An 18332-nucleotide genomic window follows, 5' to 3' on the forward strand; every position below is an offset into this window, starting at 1 on the left:
CTGTATTGGCCACTTTGTCATTTTGGGAAATATTTCTTCAGAAGCATGAGATTGATGCAGAATTGGCACCCACAGCATTAGAATTACTAACACAAGATTGCTGTTTTGTTGGAAGCAGCTGTGCATACATGGTCACGGGTCAGTACTGCTGCGGGACATAACCAATGTTGTTGTGAGGATAAGGGTTGTATTTGTGAATGAGTTAGGCATTTTCTTTCAAGGGAAGTAAACTCCCCCTGCAACTGGCCTCCCTCCTATGCCCCAGTCAGAAGGCGTACTTTTTCTGACTGAGCATTGTGCTAATCACGCCAAGTTAGCGAATTTGATCCCAGCATTGGCCACTTTGTCAATTTGGGAAATATTTCTGCAGAAGCATGAGATTGATGCAGAATTCCCACCCACAACTTCAGATTTACTATGACTAGTTTGCTGTTTTGTTTCAAGCAGCATCCCATAAATGGTCACGGGTCAGTACTGCTGCGGCACTTCCAATGAGATGCATTTAACCTTCTTTGTCCCAGTTCTACTTAAATGTGATGCAGGCCACAAGTCAGTTTGAAGATAATTGTAATATTCATGAATTTCCTTCAGATCACATGTAGTTTTTCTTTAGGTTGTTGTGAGGATAAGGGTTGTATGTGTGAATGAGTTAGGCATTTTTTTTCCAAGGTTAGAAAAAATCCCCCTGCAACTGGCCTCCCTCCTATGCTCCAGTAAGAAGGCATACTTTTTCTGACTGAGCATGGTGCTAATCACGCCAAGTTAGCGAATTTGATGCCAGTATTGGCCACTTTGTCAATTTGGGAAATATTTCTGCAGAAGCATGAGATTGATGCAGAATTCCCACCCACAGCTTTAGATTTACTATGACTAGTTTGCTGTTTTGTTTCAAGCAGCAGTCCATAAATGGTCACGGGTCAGTACTGCTGCGGGACTTCCAATGAGATGCATTTAACCTTCTTTGTCCCAGTTCTACTTAAATGTGATGCTGGCTACAAGTCAGTTTGAAGATAATTGTCATATTCATGAATTTCCTTCAGATCACATGTAGTTTTTCTTTAGGTTGTTGTGAGAATAAGGGTTTTATGTGTGAATGAGTTAGGCATTTTTTTCCAAGGGAAGAAAAAATCCCCCTGCAACTGGCCTCCCTCTTATGCTCCAGTCAGTAACAGGACTCTCAGCTGGCCGGTTAGCTCAGTTGGTTAGAGCATGGTGCTAATAACGCCAAGGTTACGGGTTTGATCCCCGTATTGGCCACTTTGTTATTTTGGGAAATATTTCTGCAGAAGCATGAGATTGATGCAGAATTGGCACTCACAGCTTTAGAGTTACTAATGACCAATGAGATGCATTTAAACTTCTTTGTCCCAGTTCTACTTAAATGTGATGCAGGCTACAAGTCAGTTTGAAGACAATTGTCATATTCGTGAATTTCCTTCAGATCACATGTAGTTTTTCTTTAGGTTGTTGTGAGGATAAGGGTTTTATGTGTGAATGAGTTAGGGACTCACAGCTTTAGAGTTACTAACACAAGATTGCTGTTTTGTTGGAAAGCAGCTGTGCATACATGGTCACGGGTCAGTACTGCTGCGGGACATAACCAATGTTGTTGTGAGGATAAGGGTTGTATTTGTGAATGAGTTAGGCATTTTCTTTCAAGGGAAGAAAACTCCCCCCTGCAACTGGCCTCCCTCCTATGCTCCAGTCAGAAGGCTTACTTTTTCTGACTGAGCATAGTGCTAATCACGCCAAGTTAGCGAATTTGATCCCAGCATTGGCCACTTTGTCAATTTGGGAAATATTTCTGCAGAAGCATAAGATTGATGCAGAATTCCCACCCACAACTTCAGATTTACTATGACAAGTTTGCTGTTATGTTTCAAGCAGCAGTCCATAAATGGTCACGGGTCAGTACTGCTGCGGCACTTCCAATGAGATGCATTTAACCTTCTTTGTCCCAGTTCTACTTAAATGTGATGCAGGCCACAAGTCAGTTTGAAGATAATTGTAATATTCATGAATTTCCTTCAGATCACATGTAGTTTTTCTTTAGGTTGTTGTGAGGATAAGGGTTGTATGTGTGAATGAGTTAGGCATTTTCTTTCAAGGGAAGAAAACTCCCCCCTGCAACTGGCCTCCCTCCTATGCTCCAGTCAGAAGGCATACTTTTTCTGACTGAGCATGGTGCTAATCACGCCAAGTTAGCGAATTTGATCCCAGTATTGGCCACTTTGTCAATTTGGGAAATATTTCTGCAGAAGCATGAGATTGATGCAGAATTCCCACCCACAGCTTTAGATTTACTATGACTAGTTTCCTGTTTTGTTGGAAGCAGCAGTCCATAAATGGTCACAGGTCAGTACTGCTGCGGGACTTCCAATGAGATGCATTTAACCTTCTTTGTCCCAGTTCTACTTAAATGTGATGCAGGCTACAAGTCAGTTTGAAGATAATTGTCATATTCATGAATTTCCTTCAGATCACATGTAGTTTTTCTTTAGGTTGTTGTGACGATAAGGGTTTTATGTGTGAATGAGTTAGGTATTTTTTTCCAAGGGAAGAAAAAATCCCCCTGCAACTGGCCTCCCTCTTATGCTCCAGTCAGAAACAGGACTCTCAGCTGGCCGGTTAGCTCAGTTGGTTAGAGCGCGGTGCTAATAACACCAAGGTCACGGGTTCGATCCCCGTATTGGCCACTTTGTCATTTTGGGAAATATTTCTGCAGAAGGATGAGATTGATGCAGAATTGGCACTCACAGCTTTAGAGTTACTAACACAAGATTGCTGTTTTGTTGGAAGCAGCTGTGCATACATAGTCACGGGTCAGTACTGCTGCAGACATAACTAATGTTGTTGTGAGGATAAGGGTTGTATTTGTGAATGAGTTAGGCATTTTCTTTCAAGGGAAGAAAACTCCCCCCTGCAACTGGCCTCCCTCCCTTGCTCCAGTCAGAAGGCATACTTTTTCTGACTGAGCATGGTGCTAATCACGCCAAGTTAGCGAATTTGATCCCAGTATTGGCCACTCTGTCAATTTGGGAAATATTTCTGCAGAAGCATGAGATTGATGCAGAATTCCCACCCACAGCTTTAGATTTACTATGACTAGTTTCCTGTTTTGTTGGAAGCAGCAGTCCATAAATGGTCACAGGTCAGTACTGCTGTGGGAAATGACCAATGAGATGCATTTAACCTTCTTTCTCCCAGTTCTACTTAAATGTGATGCAGGCTACAAGTCAGTTTGAAGATAATTGTCATATTCGTGAATTTCCTTCAGATCACATGTAGTTTTTCTTTAGGTTGTTGTGAGGATAAGGGTTTTATGTGTGAATGAGTTAGGCATTTGTTTTCCAAGGGAAGAAAACATCCCCCTACAACTGGCCTCCTGCTTATGCTTGAGTCAGAAACAAAACTATCAGCTGGCTGTTTAGCTCATTTGGTTAGAGCGTGGTGCTAATAATGGCAAGGTCACGGGTCCCCGTATTGGCCTCCTTGTCATTTTGGGAAATATTTCTGCAGAAGCATGAGATTGATGCAGAATTGGCACTCACAGCTTCAGAGTTACTAACACAAGATTGCTGTTTTGTTGGAAGCAGCTGTGCATACATGGTCACGGGTCAGTACTGCTGCGGGACATAACCAATGTTGTTGTGAGGATAAGGGTTGTATTTGTGAATGAGTTAGGCATTTTCTTTCAAGGGAAGAAAACTCCCCCCTGCAACTGGCCTCCCTCCTATGCTCCAGTCAGAAGGCATCCTTTTTCTGACTGAGCATGGTGCTAATCACGCCAAGTTAGCAGATTTGATGCCAGTATTGGCCACTTTGTCAATTTGGGAAATATTTCTGCAGAAGCATGAGATTGATGCAGAATTCCCACCCACAGCTTTATATTTACTATGACTAGTTTGCTGTTTTGTTGGAAGCAGCAGTCCATAAATGGTCACAGGTCAGTACTGCTGTGGGAAATGACCAATGAGATGCATTTAACCTTCTTTGTCCCAGTTCTACTTAAATGTGATGCAGGCTACAAGTCAGTTTGAAGATAATTGTCATATTCGTGAATTTCCTTCAGATCACATGTAGTTTTTCTTTAGGTTGTTGTGAGGATAAGGGTTTTATGTGTGAATGAGTTAGGTATTTTTTTTCCAAGGGAAGAAAAAGTCCCCCTGCAACTGGCCTCCCTCTTATGCTCCAGTCAGAAATATGCCTCTCAGCTGGCTGGTTAGCTCAGTTGGTTAGAGCGTGGTGTCACGGGTTCGATCCCCGTATTGGCCACTTTGTCATTTTGGGAAATATTTCTACAGAAGGATGAGATTGATGCACAATTGGCACTCACAGCTTTAGAGTTACTAACACAAGATTGCTGTTTTGTTGGAAGCAGCTGTGCATACATAGTCACGGGTCAGTACTGCTGCGGACATAACTAATGTTGTTGTGAGGATAAGGGTTGTATTTGTGAATGAATTAGGCATTTTCTTTCAAGGGAAGAAAACTCCCCCCTGCAACTGGCCTCCCTCCTATGCTCCAGTCAGAAGGCATACTTTTTCTGACTGAGCATGGTGCTAATCACGCCAAGTTAGCGAATTTGATCCCAGTATTGGCCACTTTGTCAATTTGGGAAATATTTCTGCAGAAGCATGAGATTGATGCAGAATTCCCACGGACAGCTTTAGATTTACTATGACTAGTTTCCTGTTTTGTTGGAAGCAGCAGTCCATAAATGGTCACAGGTCAGTACTGCTGTGGGAAATGACCAATGAGATGCATTTAACCTTCTTTGTCCCAGTTCTACTTAAATGTGATGCAGGCTACAAGTCAGTTTGAAGATAATTGTCATATTCGTGAATTTCCTTCAGATCACATGTAGTTTTTCTTTAGGTTGTTGTGAGGATAAGGGTTTTATGTGTGAATGAGTTAGGCATTTTTTTTCCAAGGGAAGAAAAAATCCCCCTGCAACTGGCCTCCCTCTTATACTCCAGTCAGAAATATGCATCTCAGCTGGTCGGTTAGCTCAGTTGGTTAGAGCATGGTGCTAATAATGCCAAGGTCACTGGTTCGATCCCCGTATTGGCCACTTTGTCATTTTGGGAAATATTTCTGCAGAAGGATGAGATTGATGCAGAATTGGCGATCACAGCTTTAGAGTTTCTAACACAAGATTGCTGTTTTGTTGGAAGCAGCTGTGCATACATAGTCACGGGTCAGTACTGCTGCGGACATAACCAATGTTGTTGTGAGGATAAGGGTTGTATTTGTGAATGAGTTAGGCATTTTCTTTCAAGGGAAGAAAACTCCCCCCTGCAACTGGCCTCCCTCCTATGCTCCAGTCAGAAGGCATACTTTTTCTGACTGAGCATGGTGCTAATCACGCCAAGTTAGCGAATTTGATCCCAGTATTGGCCACTTTGTCAATTTGGGAAATATTTCTGCAGAAGCATGAGATTGATGCAGAATTCCCACCGACAGCTTTAGATTTACTATGACTAGTTTCCTGTTTTGTTGGAAGCAGCAGTCCATAAATGGTCACAGGTCAGTACTGCTGTGGGAAATGACCAATGAGATGCATTTAACCTTCTTTGTCCCAGTTCTACTTAAATGTGATGCAGGCTACAAGTCAGTTTGAAGATAATTGTCATATTCGTGAATTTCCTTCAGATCACATGTAGTTTTTCTTTAGGTTGTTGTGAGGATAAGGGTTTTATGTGTGAATGAGTTAGGCATTTTTTTTCCAAGGGAAGAAAAAATCCCCCTGCAACTGGCCTCCCTCTTATACTCCAGTCAGAAATATGCATCTCAGCTGGTCGGTTAGCTCAGTTGGTTAGAGCATGGTGCTAATAACGCCAAGGTCACGGGTTCGATCCCCGTATTGGCCACTTTGTCATTTTGGGAAATATTTCTGCAGAAGGATGAGATTGATGCAGAATTGGCGATCACAGCTTTAGAGTTTCTAACACAAGATTGCTGTTTTGTTGGAAGCAGCTGTGCATACATAGTCACGGGTCAGTACTGCTGCGGACATAACCAATGTTGTTGTGAGGATAAGGGTTGTATTTGTGAATGAGTTAGGCATTTTCTTTCAAGGGAAGAAAACTCCCCCCTGCAACTGGCCTCCCTCCTATGCTCCAGTCAGAAGGCATACTTTTTCTGACTGAGCATGGTGCTAATCACGCCAAATTAGCGAATTTGATCCCAGTATTGGCCACTTTGTCAATTTGGGAAATATTTCTGCAGAAGGATGAGATTGATGCAGAATTGGCACTCACAGCTTTAGAGTTACTAACACAAGATTGCTGTTTTGTTGGAAGCAGCTGTGCATACATAGTCACGGGTCAGTACTACTGCGGACATAACCAATGTTGTTGTGAGGATAAGGGTTGTATTTGTGAATGAGTTAGGCATTTTCTTTCAAGGGAAGAAAACTCCCCCCTGCAACTGGCCTCCCTCCTATGCTCCAGTCAGAAGGCATACTTTTTCTGACTGAGCATGGTGCTAATCACGCCAAGTTAGCGAATTTGATCCCAGTATTGGCCACTTTGTCAATTTGGGAAATATTTCTGCAGAAGCATGAGTTTGATGCAGAATTCCCACCCACAGCTTTAGATTTACTATGACAAGTTTGCTGTTTTGTTGGAAGCAGCAGTCCATAAATGGTCACAGGTCAGTACTGCTGTGGGAAATGACCAATGAGATGCATTTAACCTTCTTTGTCCCAGTTCTACTTAAATGTGATGCAGGCTACAAGTCAGTTTGAAGATAATTGTCATATTCATGAATTTCCTTCAGATCACATGTAGTTTTTCTTTAGGTTGTTGTGAGGATAAGGGTTTTATGTGTGAATGAGTTAGGCATTTTTTTCCAAGGGAAAAAGACTCTCAGATGGCTGGTTAGCTCAGTTGGTTAGAGAGTGGTGCTAATAACGCCAAGGTCACGGGTAAGATCCCCGTATTGGCCACTTTGTCATTTTGGGAAATATTTCTGCAGAAGGATGAGATTGATGCAGAATTGGCACTCACAGCTTTAGAGTTACTAACACAAGATTGCTGTTTTGTTGGAAGCAGCTGTGCATACATAGTCACGGGTCAGTACTGCTGCGGACATAACCAATGTTGTTGTGAGGATAAGGGTTGTATTTGTGAATGAGTTAGTCATTTTCTTTCAAAGGAAGAAAACTCCCCCCTGCAACTGGCCTCCCTCCTATGCTCCAGTCAGAAGGCATACTTTTTCTGACTGAGCATGGTGCTAATAAAGCCAAGTTAGCGAATTTGATCCCAGTATTGGCCACTTTGTCAATTTGGGAAATATTTCTGCAGAAGCATGAGATTGATGCAGAATTCCCACCCACAGCTTTAGATTTACTATGACTAGTTTGCTGTTTTGTTGGAAGCAGCAGTCCATAAATGGTCACAGGTCAGTACTGCTGTGGGAAATGACCAATGAGATGCATTTAACCTTCTTTGTCCCAGTTCTACTTAAATGTGATGCAGGCTACAAGTCAGTTTGAAGATAATTGTCAAATTCATGAATTTCCTTCAGATCACATGTACTTTTTCTTTAGGTTGTTGTGAGGATAAGGGTTTTATGTGTGAATGAGTTAGGCATTTTCTTTCCAAGGGAAGAAAAAATCCCCCTGCAACTGGCCTCCCTCTTATGGTCCAGTCAGAAATATGCCTCTCAGCTGGCCGGTTAGCTCAGTTGGTTAGAGCTTTGTGCTAATAACGCCAAGGTCAGTATTGGCCACTTTGTCATTTTGGGAAATATTTCTGCAGAAGCATGAGATTGATGCAGAATTCCCATCCACAGCTTTAGATTTACTATGACTAGTTTGCTATTTTGTTGGAAGCAGCAGTCCATAAATGGTCACAGGTCAGTACTGCTGTGGGAAATGACCAATGAGATGCATTTAACCTTCTTTGTCCCAGTTCTACTTAAGTGTGATGCAGGCTACAAGTCAGTTTGAAGATAATTGTCATATTCATGAATTTCCTTCAGATCACATGTAGTTTTTCTTTAGGTTGTTGTGAGGATAAGGGTTTTATGTGTGAATGAGTTAGGCATTTTTTTTCCAACCGAAAAAGAGTCTCAGCTGGCCGTTTAGCTCAGTTGGTTAGAGCATGGTACTAATAACGCCAAGGTCACGGGTTCGATCCCCCTATTGGCCACTTTGTCATTTTGGGAAATATTTCTGCAGAAGCATGAGATTGATGCAGAATTGGCACTCACAGCTTTAGAGTTACTAACACAAGATTTCTGTTTTGTTGGTAGCAGCTGTGCATACATGGTCACGGGTCAGTACTGCTGCGGGACATAACCAATGTTGTTGTGAGGATAAGGGTTGTATTTGTGAATGAGTTAGGCATTTTCTTTCAAGGGAAGAAAACTACCCCCTGCAACTGGCCTCCCTCCTATGCTCGAGTCAGAAGGCATACTTTTTCTGACTGAGCATGGTGCTAATCACGCCAAGTTAGCAAATTTGATCCCAGTATTGGCCACTTTGTCAATTTGGGAAATATTTCTGCAGAAGCATGAGATTGATGCAGAATTGGCACTCACAGCTTTAGAGTTACTAATGACCAATGAGATGCATTTAAACTTCTTTGTCCCAGTTCTACTTAAATGTGATGCAGGCTACAAGTCAGTTTGAAGACAATTGTCATATTCGTGAATTTCCTTCAGATCACATGTAGTTTTTCTTTAGGTTGTTGTGAGGATAAGGGTTTTATGTGTGAATGAGTTAGGGACTCACAGCTTTAGAGTTACTAACACAAGATTGCTGTTTTGTTGGAAAGCAGCTGTGCATACATGGTCACGGGTCAGTACTGCTGGGGGACATAACCAATGTTGTTGTGAGGATAAGGGTTGTATTTGTGAATGAGTTAGGCATTTTCTTTCAAGGGAAGAAAACTCCCCCCTGCAACTGGCCTCCCTCCTATGCTCCAGTCAGAAGGCTTACTTTTTCTGACTGAGCATGGTGCTAATCACGCCAAGTTAGCGAATTTGATCCCAGCATTGGCCACTTTGTCAATTTGGGAAATATTTCTGCAGAAGCATGAGATTGATGCAGAATTCCCACCCACAGCTTTAGATTTACTATGACTAGTTTGCTGTTTTGTTTCAAGCAGCAGTCTATAAATGGTCACGGGTCAGTACTGCTGCGGGACGTCCAATGAGATGCATTTAACCTTCTTGGTCCCAGTTCTACTTAAATGTGATGCAGGCCACAAGTCAGTTTGAAGATAATTGTAATATTCATGAATTTCCTTCAGATCACATGTAGTTTTCCTTTAGGTTGTTGTGAGGATAAGGGTTGTATTTGTGAATGAGTTAGGCATTTTTTTTCCAAGGGAAGAAGATATCCCCCTGCAACTGGCCTCCCTCTTATGCTCCAGTCAGAACCACGGCTCTCAGCTGGCCAGTTAGCTCAGTTGGTTAGAGCGTGGTGCTAATAACGCCAAGGTCATGGGTTCGATCCCTGTATTGGCCACTTTGTCATTTTGGGAAATATTTCTGCAGAAGCATGAGATTGATGCAGAATTGGCACCCACAGCATTAGAATTACTAACACAAGATTGCTGTTTTGTTGGAAGCAGCTGTGCATACATGGTCACGGGTCAGTACTGCTGCTGGACATAACCAATGTTGTTGTGAGGATAAGGGTTGTATTTGTGAATGAGTTAGGCATTTTCTTTCAAGGGAAGTAAACTCCCCCCGCAACTGGCCTCCCTCCTATGCTCCAGTCAGAAGGCGTACTTTTTCTGACTGAGCATTGTGCTAATCACGCCAAGTTAGCGAATTTGATCCCAGCATTGGCCACTTTGTCAATTTGGGAAATATTTCTGCAGAAGCATGAGATTGATGCAGAATTCCCACCCACAGCTTTAGATTTACTATGACTAGTTTGCTGTTTTGTTTCAAGCAGCAGTCCATAAATGGTCACAGGTCAGTACTGCTGCGGCACTTCCAATGAGATGCATTTAACCTTCTTTGTCCCAGTTCTACTTAAATGTGATGCAGGCCACAAGTCAGTTTGAAGATAATTGTAATATTCATGAATTTCCTTCAGATCACATGTAGTTTTTCTTTAGGTTGTTGTGAGGATAAGGGTTGTATGTGTGAATGAGTTAGGCATTTTTTTTCCAAGGTTAGAAAAAATCCCCCTGCAACTGGCCTCCCTCCTATGCTCCAGTCAGAAGGCATACTTTTTCTGACTGAGCATGGTGCTAATCACGCCAAGTTAGCGAATTTGATGCCAGTATTGGCCACTTTGTCAATTTGGGAAATATTTCTGCAGAAGCATGAGATTGATGCAGAATTCCCACCCACAGCTTTAGATTTACTATGACTAGTTTGCTGTTTTGTTTCAAGCAGCAGTCCATAAATGGTCACGGGTCAGTACTGCTGCGGGACTTCCAATGAGATGCATTTAACCTTCTTTGTCCCAGTTCTACTTAAATGTGATGCAGGCTACAAGTCAGTTTGAAGATAATTGTCATATTCATGAATTTCCTTCAGATCACATGTAGTTTTTCTTTAGGTTGTTGTGAGGATAAGGGTTTTATGTGTGAATGAGTAAGGCATTTTTTTTCCAAGGGAAGAAAAAATCCCCCTGCAACTGGCCTCTTATGCTCCAGTCAGAAATATGCCTCTCAGCTGGCCGGTTAGCTCAGTTGGTTAGAGCATGGTGCTAATAACGCCAAGGTTATGGGTTTGATCCCCGTATTGGCCACTTTGTCATTTTGGGAAATATTTCTGCATAAGCATGAGATTGATGCAGAATTGGCACTCACAGCTTTAGAGTTACTAATGACCAATGAGATGCATTTAACCTTCTTTGTCCAAGTTCTACTTAAATGTGATGCAGGCTACAAGTCAGTTTGAAGATAATTGTAATATTCATGAATTTCCTTCAGATCACATGTAGTTTTTCTTTAGGTTGTTGTGAGGATAAGGGTTGTATTTGTGAATGAGTTAGGCATTTTTTTTCCAAGGGAAGAAAAAGTCCCCCTGCAACTGGCTTCCCTCTTATGCTCCATTCAGAAATATGCCGCTCAGTTGGTTAGAGCGTGGTGCTAATAACGCCAAGGTCACGGGTTCGATCCCCGTATTGGCCACTTTGTCATTTTGGGAAATATTTCTGCATAAGCATGAGATTGATGCAGAATTGGCACTCACAGCTTTAGAGTTACTAACACAAGATTGCTGTTTTGTTGGAAGCAGCTGTGCATACATGGTCACGGGTCAGTACTGCTGCGGGACATAACCAATGTTGTTGTGAGGATAAAGGTTGTATTTGTGAATGAGTTAGGCATTTTCTTTCAAGGGAAGAAAACTCCCCCCTGCAACTGGCCTCCCTCCTATGCTCCAGTCAGAAGGCATACTTTTTCTGACTGAGCATGGTGCTAATCACGCCAAGTTAGCGGATTTGATCCCAGTATTGGCCACTTTGTCAATTTGGGAAATATTTCTGCAGAAGCATGAGATTGATGCAGAATTCCCACCCACAGCTTTAGATTTACTATGACTAGTTTGCTGTTTTGTTGGAAGCAGCAGTCCATAAATGGTCACAGGTCAGTACTGCTGTGGGAAATGACCAATGAGATGCATTTAACCTTCTTTGTCCCAGTTCTACTTAAATGTGATGCAGGCTACAAGTCAGTTTGAAGATAATTGTCATATTCATGAATTTCCTTCAGATCACATGTAGTTTTTCTTTAGGTTGTTGTGAGGATAAGGGTTTTATGTGTGAATGAGTTAGGCATTTTTTTTCCAAGGGAAAAAGACTCTCAGCTGGCCGTTTAGCTCAGTTGGTTAGAGCGTGGTACTAATAACGCCAAGGTCACGGGTTTGATCCCCCTATTGGCCACTTTGTCATTTTGGGAAATATTTCTGCAGAAGCATGAGATTGATGCAGAATTGGCACTCACAGCTTTAGAGTTACTAACACAAGATGTCTGTTTTGTTGGTAGCAGCTGTGCATACATGGTCACGGGTCAGTACTGCTGCGTGACATAACCAATGTTGTTGTGAGGATAAGGGTTGTATTTGTGAATGAGTTAGGCATTTTCTTTCAAGGGAAGAAAACTACCCCCTGCAACTGGCCTCCCTCATATGCTCGATTCAGAAGGCATACTTTTTCTGACTGAGCATGGTGCTAATCACGCCAAGTTAGCAAATTTGATCCCAGTATTGGCCACTTTGTCAATTTGGGAAATATTTCTGCAGAAGCATGAGATTGATGCAGAATTCCCACCCACAGCTTTAGATTTACTATGACTAGTTTGCTGTTTTGTTTCAAGCAGCAGTCTATAAATGGTCACGGGTCAGTACTGCTGCGGGACGTCCAATGAGATGCATTTAACCTTCTTGGTCCCAGTTCTACTTAAATGTGATGCAGGCCACAAGTCAGTTTGAAGATAATTGTAATATTCATGAATTTCCTTCAGATCACATGTAGTTTTCCTTTAGGTTGTTGTGAGGATAAGGGTTGTATTTGTGAATGAGTTAGGCATTTTTTTTCCAAGGGAAGAAAATATCCCCCTGCAACTGGCCTCCCTCTTATGCTCCAGTCAGAACCACGGCTCTCAGCTGGCCAGTTAGCTCAGTTGGTTAGAGCATGGTGCTAATAACGCCAAGGTCATGGGTTTGATCCCTGTATTGGCCACTTTGTCATTTTGGGAAATATTTCTTCAGAAGCATGAGATTGATGCAGAATTGGCACCCACAGCATTAGAATTACTAACACAAGATTGCTGTTTTGTTGGAAGCAGCTGTGCATACATGGTCACGGGTCAGTACTGCTGCGGGACATAACCAATGTTGTTGTGAGGATAAGGGTTGTATTTGTGAATGAGTTAGGCATTTTCTTTCAAGGGAAGAAAACTCCCCCCTGCAACTGGCCTCCCTCCTATGCTCCAGTCAGAAGGCTTACTTTTTCTGACTGAGCATGGTGCTAATCACGCCAAGTTAGCGAATTTGATCCCAGCATTGGCCACTTTGTCAATTTGGGAAATATTTCTGCAGAAGCATAAGATTGATGCAGAATTCCCACCCACAGCTTCAGATTTACTATGACAAGTTTGCTGTTATGTTTCAAGCAGCAGTCCATAAATGGTCACGGGTCAGTACTGCTGCGGCACTTCCAATGAGATGCATTTAACCTTCTTTGTCCCAGTTCTACTTAAATGTGATGCAGGCCACAAGTCAGTTTGAAGATAATTGTAATATTCATGAATTTCCTTCAGATCACATGTAGTTTTTCTTTAGGTTGTTGTGAGGATAAGGGTTGTATGTGTGAATGAGTTAGGCATTTTCTTTCAAGGGAAGAAAACTCCCCCCTGCAACTGGCCTCCCTCCTATGCTCCAGTCAGAAGGCATACTTTTTCTGACTGAGCATGGTGCTAATCACGCCAAGTTAGCGAATTTGATCCCAGTATTGGCCACTTTGTCAATTTGGGAAATATTTCTGCAGAAGCATGAGATTGATGCAGAATTCCCACCCACAGCTTTAGATTTACTATGACTAGTTTCCTGTTTTGTTGGAAGCAGCAGTCCATAAATGGTCACAGGTCAGTACTGCTGCGGGACTTCCAATGAGATGCATTTAACCTTCTTTGTCCCAGTTCTACTTAAATGTGATGCAGGCTACAAGTCAGTTTGAAGATAATTGTCATATTCATGAATTTCCTTCAGATCACATGTAGTTTTTCTTTAGGTTGTTGTGACGATAAGGGTTTTATGTGTGAATGAGTTAGGTATTTTTTTCCAAGGGAAGAAAAAATCCCCCTGCAACTGGCCTCCCTCTTATGCTCCAGTCAGAAACAGGACTCTCAGCTGGCTGGTTAGCTCAGTTGGTTAGAGCGTGGTGCTAATAACACCAAGGTCACGGGTTCGATCCCCGTATTGGCCACTTTGTCATTTTGGGAAATATTTCTGCAGAAGGATGAGATTGATGCAGAATTGGCACTCACAGCTTTAGAGTTACTAACACAAGATTGCTGTTTTGTTGGAAGCAGCTGTGCATACATAGTCACGGGTCAGTACTGCTGCAGACATAACTAATGTTGTTGTGAGGATAAGGGTTGTATTTGTGAATGAGTTAGGCATTTTCTTTCAAGGGAAGAAAACTCCCCCCTGCAACTGGCCTCCCTCCCTTGCTCCAGTCAGAAGGCATACTTTTTCTGACTGAGCATGGTGCTAATCACGCCAAGTTAGCGAATTTGATCCCAGTTTTGGCCACTTTGTCAATTTGGGAAAAATGTCTGCAGAAGCATTAGATTGATGCAGAATTCCCACCCACAGCTTTAGATTTACTATGACTAGTTTCCTGTTTTGTTGGAAGCAGCAGTCCATAAATGGTCACAGGTCAGTACTGCTGTGGGAAATGACCAATGAGATGCATTTAACCTTCTTTGTCCCAGTTCTACTTAAATGTGATGCAGGCTACAAGTCAGTTTGAAGATAATTGTCATATTCGTGAATTTCCTTCAGATCACATGTAGTTTTTCTTTAGGTTGTTGTGAGGATAAGGGTTTTATGTGTGAATGAGTTAGGCATTTGTTTTCCAAGGGAAGAAAACATCCCCCTACAACTGGCCTCCTGCTTATGCTTGAGTCAGAAACAAAACTATCAGCTGGCTGTTTAGCTCATTTGGTTAGAGCGTGGTGCTAATAATGGCAAGGTCACGGGTCCCCGTATTGGCCTCCTTGTCATTTTGGGAAATATTTCTGCAGAAGCATGAGATTGATGCAGAATTGGCACTCACAGCTTCAGAGTTACTAACACAAGATTGCTGTTTTGTTGGAAGCAGCTGTGCATACACGGTCACGGGTCAGTACTGCTGCGGGACATAACCAATGTTGTTGTGAGGATAAGGGTTGTATTTGTGAATGAGTTAGGCATTTTCTTTCAAGGGAAGAAAACTCCCCCCTGCAACTGGCCTCCCTCCTATGCTCCAGTCAGAAGGCATCCTTTTTCTGACTGAGCATGGTGCTAATCACGCCAAGTTAGCAGATTTGATCCCAGTATTGGCCACTTTGTCAATTTGGGAAATATTTCTGCAGAAGCATGAGATTGATGCAGAATTCCCACCCACAGCTTTATATTTACTATGACTAGTTTGCTGTTTTGTTGGAAGCAGCAGTCCATAAATGGTCACAGGTCAGTACTGCTGTGGGAAATGACCAATGAGATGCATTTAACCTTCTTTGTCCCAGTTCTACTTAAATGTGATGCAGGCTACAAGTCAGTTTGAAGATAATTGTCATATTCGTGAATTTCCTTCAGATCACATGTAGTTTTTCCTTAGGTTGTTGTGAGGATAAGGGTTTTATGTGTGAATGAGTTAGGTATTTTTTTTCCAAGGGAAGAAAAAGTCCCCCTGCAACTGGCCTCCCTCTTATGCTCCAGTCAGAAATATGCCTCTCAGCTGGCCGGTTAGCTCAGTTGGTTAGAGCGTGGTGTCACGGGTTCGATCCCCGTATTGGCCACTTTGTCATTTTGGGAAATATTTCTACAGAAGGATGAGATTGATGCACAATTGCCACTCACAGCTTTAGAGTTACTAACACAAGATTGCTGTTTTGTTGGAAGCAGCTGTGCATACATAATCACGGGTCAGTACTGCTGCGGACATAACTAATGTTGTTGTGAGGATAAGGGTTGTATTTGTGAATGAATTAGGCATTTTCTTTCAAGGGAAGAAAACTCCCCCCTGCAACTGGCCTCCCTCCTATGCTCCAGTCAGAAGGCATACTTTTTCTGACTGAGCATGGTGCTAATCACGCCAAGTTAGCGAATTTGATCCCAGTATTGGCCACTTTGTCAATTTGGGAAATATTTCTGCAGAAGCATGAGATTGATGCAGAATTCCCACCGACAGCTTTAGATTTACTATGACTAGTTTCCTGTTTTGTTGGAAGCAGCAGTCCATAAATGGTCACAGGTCAGTACTGCTGTGGGAAATGACCAATGAGATGCATTTAACCTTCTTTGTCCCAGTTCTACTTAAATGTGATGCAGGCTACAAGTCAGTTTGAAGATAATTGTCATATTCGTGAATTTCCTTCAGATCACATGTAGTTTTTCTTTAGGTTGTTGTGAGGATAAGGGTTTTATGTGTGAATGAGTTAGGCATTTTTTTTCCAAGGGAAGAAAAAATCCCCCTGCAACTGGCCTCCCTCTTATACTCCAGTCAGAAATATGCATCTCAGCTGGTCGGTTAGCTCAGTTGGTTAGAGCATGGTGCTAATAACGCCAAGGTCACGGGTTCGATCCCCGTATTGGCCACTTTGTCATTTTGGGAAATATTTCTGCAGAAGGATGAGATTGATGCAGAATTGGCGATCACAGCTTTAGAGTTTCTAACACAAGATTGCTGTTTTGTTGGAAGCAGCTGTGCATACATAGTCACGGGTCAGTACTGCTGCGGACATAACCAATGTTGTTGTGAGGATAAGGGTTGTATTTGTGAATGAGTTAGGCATTTTCTTTCAAGGGAAGAAAACTCCCCCCTGCAACTGGCCTCCCTCCTATGCTCCAGTCAGAAGGCATACTTTTTCTGACTGAGCATGGTGCTAATCACGCCAAATTAGCGAATTTGATCCCAGTATTGGCCACTTTGTCAATTTGGGAAATATTTCTGCAGAAGGATGAGATTGATGCAGAATTGGCACTCACAGCTTTAGAGTTACTAACACAAGATTGCTGTTTTGTTGGAAGCAGCTGTGCATACATAGTCACGGGTCAGTACTACTGCGGACATAACCAATGTTGTTGTGAGGATAAGGGTTGTATTTGTGAATGAGTTAGGCATTTTCTTTCAAGGGAAGAAAACTCCCCCCTGCAACTGGCCTCCCTCCTATGCTCCAGTCAGAAGGCATACTTTTTCTGACTGAGCATGGTGCTAATCACGCCAAGTTAGCGAATTTGATCCCAGTATTGGCCACTTTGTCAATTTGGGAAATATTTCTGCAGAAGCATGAGTTTGATGCAGAATTCCCACCCACAGCTTTAGATTTACTATGACAAGTTTGCTGTTTTGTTGGAAGCAGCAGTCCATAAATGGTCACAGGTCAGTACTGCTGTGGGAAATGACCAATGAGATGCATTTAACCTTCTTTGTCCCAGTTCTACTTAAATGTGATGCAGGCTACAAGTCAGTTTGAAGATAATTGTCATATTCATGAATTTCCTTCAGATCACATGTAGTTTTTCTTTAGGTTGTTGTGAGGATAAGGGTTTTATGTGTGAATGAGTTAGGCATTTTTTTCCAAGGGAAAAAGACTCGCAGATGGCTGGTTAGCTCAGTTGGTTAGAGAGTGGTGCTAATAACGCCAAGGTCACGGGTTCGATCCCTGTATTGGCCACTTTGTCATTTTGGGAAATATTTCTGCAGAAGGATGAGATTGATGCAGAATTGGCACTCACAGCTTTAGAGTTACTAACACAAGATTGCTGTTTTGTTGGAAGCAGCTGTGCATACATAGTCACGGGTCAGTACTGCTGCGGACATAACCAATGTTGTTGTGAGGATAAGGGTTGTATTTGTGAATGAGTTAGGCATTTTCTTTCAAAGGAAGAAAACTCCCCCCTGCAACTGGCCTCCCTCCTATGCTCCAGTCAGAAGGCATACTTTTTCTGACTGAGCATGGTGCTAATAAAGCCAAGTTAGCGAATTTGATCCCAGTATTGGCCACTTTGTCAATTTGGGAAATATTTCTGCAGAAGCATGAGATTGATGCAGAATTCCCACCCACAGCTTTAGATTTACTATGACTAGTTTGCTGTTTTGTTTCAAGCAGCAGTCCATAAATGGTCACGGGTCAGTACTGCTGCGGGACTTCCAATGAGATGCATTTAACCTTCTTTGTCCCAGTTCTACTTAAATGTGATGCAGGCCACAAGTCAGTTTGAAGATAATTGTAATATTCATGAATTTCCTTCAAATCACATGTAGTTTTTCTTTAGGTTGTTGTGAGGATAAGGGTTTTATGTGTGAATGAGTTAGGCATTTTTTTTCCAAGGGAAGAAAAAATCCCCCTGCAACTGGCCTCCCTCTTATGGTCCAGTCAGAAATATGCCTCTCAGCTGGCCGGTTAGCTCAGTTGGTTAGAGCGTTGTGCTAATAACGCCAAGGTCACGGGTTCGATCCCCGTATTGGCCACTTTGTCATTTTGGGAAATATTTCTGCAGAAGGATGAGATTGATGCAGAATTGGCACTCACAGCTTTAGAGTTACTAACACAAGATTGCTGTTTTGTTGGAAGCAGCTGTGCATACATAGTCACGGGTCAGTACTGCTGCGGACATAACCAATGTTGTTGTGAGGATAAGGGTTG

General features: G+C 42.4%; 8 non-coding genes across 8 annotated transcripts; all 8 read left to right on the forward strand.

Moving 5' to 3' along the window:
- The first annotated feature begins 1183 nt into the window (after positions 1 to 1183).
- On the forward strand, positions 1184 to 1257 carry TRNAI-AAU (transfer RNA isoleucine (anticodon AAU)). The gene has a single exon. It is a non-coding gene; the product is annotated as a tRNA-Ile (tRNA).
- A 1365-nt stretch (positions 1258 to 2622) lies between these two features.
- TRNAI-AAU (transfer RNA isoleucine (anticodon AAU)) lies at positions 2623 to 2696 on the forward strand. The gene has a single exon. It is a non-coding gene; the product is annotated as a tRNA-Ile (tRNA).
- Positions 2697 to 5799: 3103 nt separating this feature from the next.
- TRNAI-AAU (transfer RNA isoleucine (anticodon AAU)) lies at positions 5800 to 5873 on the forward strand. The gene has a single exon. It is a non-coding gene; the product is annotated as a tRNA-Ile (tRNA).
- Positions 5874 to 9407: 3534 nt separating this feature from the next.
- TRNAI-AAU (transfer RNA isoleucine (anticodon AAU)) lies at positions 9408 to 9481 on the forward strand. The gene has a single exon. It is a non-coding gene; the product is annotated as a tRNA-Ile (tRNA).
- Positions 9482 to 10649: 1168 nt separating this feature from the next.
- On the forward strand, positions 10650 to 10723 carry TRNAI-AAU (transfer RNA isoleucine (anticodon AAU)). Its single transcript has one exon. It is a non-coding gene; the product is annotated as a tRNA-Ile (tRNA).
- Positions 10724 to 13829: 3106 nt separating this feature from the next.
- Positions 13830 to 13903, forward strand: TRNAI-AAU (transfer RNA isoleucine (anticodon AAU)). The gene has a single exon. It is a non-coding gene; the product is annotated as a tRNA-Ile (tRNA).
- A 2304-nt stretch (positions 13904 to 16207) lies between these two features.
- TRNAI-AAU (transfer RNA isoleucine (anticodon AAU)) lies at positions 16208 to 16281 on the forward strand. Its single transcript has one exon. It is a non-coding gene; the product is annotated as a tRNA-Ile (tRNA).
- A 1802-nt stretch (positions 16282 to 18083) lies between these two features.
- TRNAI-AAU (transfer RNA isoleucine (anticodon AAU)) lies at positions 18084 to 18157 on the forward strand. The gene has a single exon. It is a non-coding gene; the product is annotated as a tRNA-Ile (tRNA).
- The last annotated feature ends 175 nt before the right edge of the window (positions 18158 to 18332 follow it).

The sequence above is a fragment of the Ambystoma mexicanum genome, chromosome 1p (genome assembly GCF_040938575.1).
Source record: "Ambystoma mexicanum isolate Mex_15411 chromosome 1p, UKY_AmexF1_1, whole genome shotgun sequence".
Taxonomy (NCBI): domain Eukaryota; kingdom Metazoa; phylum Chordata; class Amphibia; order Caudata; family Ambystomatidae; genus Ambystoma; species Ambystoma mexicanum.